Source organism: Lathyrus oleraceus, chromosome 4, assembly GCF_024323335.1.
Source record: "Lathyrus oleraceus cultivar Zhongwan6 chromosome 4, CAAS_Psat_ZW6_1.0, whole genome shotgun sequence".
Lineage (NCBI taxonomy): Eukaryota > Viridiplantae > Streptophyta > Magnoliopsida > Fabales > Fabaceae > Lathyrus > Lathyrus oleraceus.
The window spans coordinates 405180480-405182884 of record NC_066582.1 but is presented as its reverse complement, the minus strand read 5'-3'; the positions used below and the strand labels follow the sequence as shown (position 1 = coordinate 405182884).

The following is a 2405-nucleotide window of genomic DNA, read 5'->3' as shown; positions in this document are numbered from 1 at the left end:
CCTGCCGCCATTTTCATTTCCGCTTCGAATTTTATTCAACCCTCCGATTGGAGCAGGTTTTTATTGCTTTACCTTTATCTATTTTATTTTCCCGCACTCGCACTTTACTTTATTTTTTCTCGCACTCGTTTTACTTTATTTATTTCTCGCACTCGCTTTACTTTATTTATCTCCCGCACTCGCTTTACTTTTATTTATTTCTCGCACTCGCTTTACTTTTATTTATTTCTCGCACTCGCACTACTTTTATTTACTTTCCGCACTCGCACTACTTTTATTTACTTTCCGCACTCGCACTACTTTTATTTACTTTCCGCACTCACACTACTTTTATTTAAATTTAAATGCACTTTTATTTTACCATGTCTAACTAAATCTATAAGGTTAGAATGTAAGGATCGTAATTGAACCGATAATCCATACAATTGTTCGTAGAAACACTTAAGGGCTATTTTAACTTTCAACTTAAGTTTTCCCGCACTTAATTTCCGTTGGGTAAGATCGAAAGTCGTCCAACGTCTTTTTAAACTTAATTGTTTTTAACTATTTCAAAAACAGCGAAAGCGCTTTGTTTAGTTCATTAGGAGTTTTTAACTTAAGAAGAAAAGTGATTTTAAAACTATTTTTGGACGTGTTTATAAGTTTAGAGTCTGGTTCGTGAGAACCTCTTTTGGTTAAGAAATCCAGGTTAAAATACTTTTCAACTTAGTCAAGATACTATATTTCTTAAAAATAGGTTTACTACTCTAACGCAATGCACGCCTTTTTATAAGTGACAATAAGAGGGTTTGATTAGGGAGTACAACTCGGTTCTGAATACGCGAAAGCGACAGTTCTTGTTAAATTGGTTCTTTTCAAAGTAGGAAACACTGCCCATAAGTAGTTCTATTAGCAAGTACTTGAATTATTAATTGATTATGTGAATTACATTCGAGCCTGTCTTTATTAGTTGAATTTAATTTAATACTTTACTTTTCATTGCACACTCTAAAAACCCCTATTTTGATTACATTAGATAAACACCTTAACAATAGATAACGATAGCTTGACACTTGGTCTCTGTGGATTCGACAATCTTTTATATTACTCTGATGCGTTCGTATACTTGCGAAAAGCACGCATCAAGTTTTTGGCGCCTTTGCCGGGGAACAATTTCGTCAAATTTTGTACCCTGTTGTTATATCATTTAGACTTAGGTTATTACCCGCCGATCAATGCGAAGAACTCGCAGCAACGGAAGCTTAGTATACCCTCTGGCGGAACCTGAACGTTACGCTTGCGCATGTTTATTCTTTCATAGAATTAGGAGAGCTATGGCCGAAGATCAAAACCAAAGACCTCTTAAGGATTTCGCTCAACCATCCAACGAAGAACCTAGTTCTAATATAGTAAACCCAACCATCCCAGCTAATAATTTCGAACTTAAACCATCCCTGTTGCAACTAGTGCAACAGAGACAATTCGCAGGTCTCGCTACTTAGAACCGGAACCACCATTTAAAAATCTTTCTCCAATTAGCAGACACTTTTAAAACCAATGGAGCTTCTCCTGAGGAGATCCGTTTAAGATTATTCCCTTTTTCCCTCAGAGATAAAGCCCTATCATGGTTAGATTCCCTTCCACCCAAGTCCATTACGACTTGGGATAACCTTAGAAGAGTATTCCTTGCTAGATACTTTCCCCCAAGTAAGACCGCCGTTCTTCGAAACCACATAACTAGATTTACCCAAAACCAAGGAGAATCGCTGTTCGAAGCTTGGGAGAGATATAAAGAGTTGTTAAGAGCATGCCCACATCATGGCTTAGAAAATTGGTTAATAATTCAAACCTTCTATAATGGACTTCATTATAACACTAAGACGACCATCGACGCTGCTGCAGGGGTGCACTGATGAACAAACCTTATCCTGAAGCTAGTGCCCTCATCGAAGATATGGCTCAAAACCATCAATCATGGGGAGTCGAACGAGCGACAGTTGAGAAGAAGGAAGCCCAAGGAGGAGTGCATGAACTAAGCTATATAGACATGATGCAAGCTAAAATGGACGCATTAGCCCTTAAAGTCGAGCATATGTGCATAAACCCGAATACTGCAACCGCAGTTTCGTCATATTAATAGATATGTGGAACCAAAGGACACCAATCTGCAGAATGCAATCTATTAAACGAAACCCACTCCGAGCAAGTGAACTACACCCAACGGAAACCATATTCGAATACCTATAACCCTGGATGGAGGAATCACCTAAACTTCTCCTATAAAAACAATAACCCTATCCAAAATAATGCACCTCCGAGACAATCAGGTTACCAAGCCCCAAGATCAAATCAACCTATACAACCTGTACCACCAAAGCCGAGCCTTGAGAAAATTATGGAAAATTTTATCACCGCTCAAACCCAAC

The 2405-nt window shown here is 38.2% G+C and overlaps 1 non-coding gene across 1 annotated transcript; it reads right to left on the bottom strand.

Moving 5' to 3' along the window:
* Positions 1-1697: 1697 nt before the first annotated feature.
* On the bottom strand, positions 1698-1804 carry LOC127077939 (small nucleolar RNA R71). Its single transcript, XR_007787698.1, has one exon. It is a non-coding gene; the product is annotated as a small nucleolar RNA R71 (small nucleolar RNA).
* Positions 1805-2405: the final 601 nt, after the last annotated feature.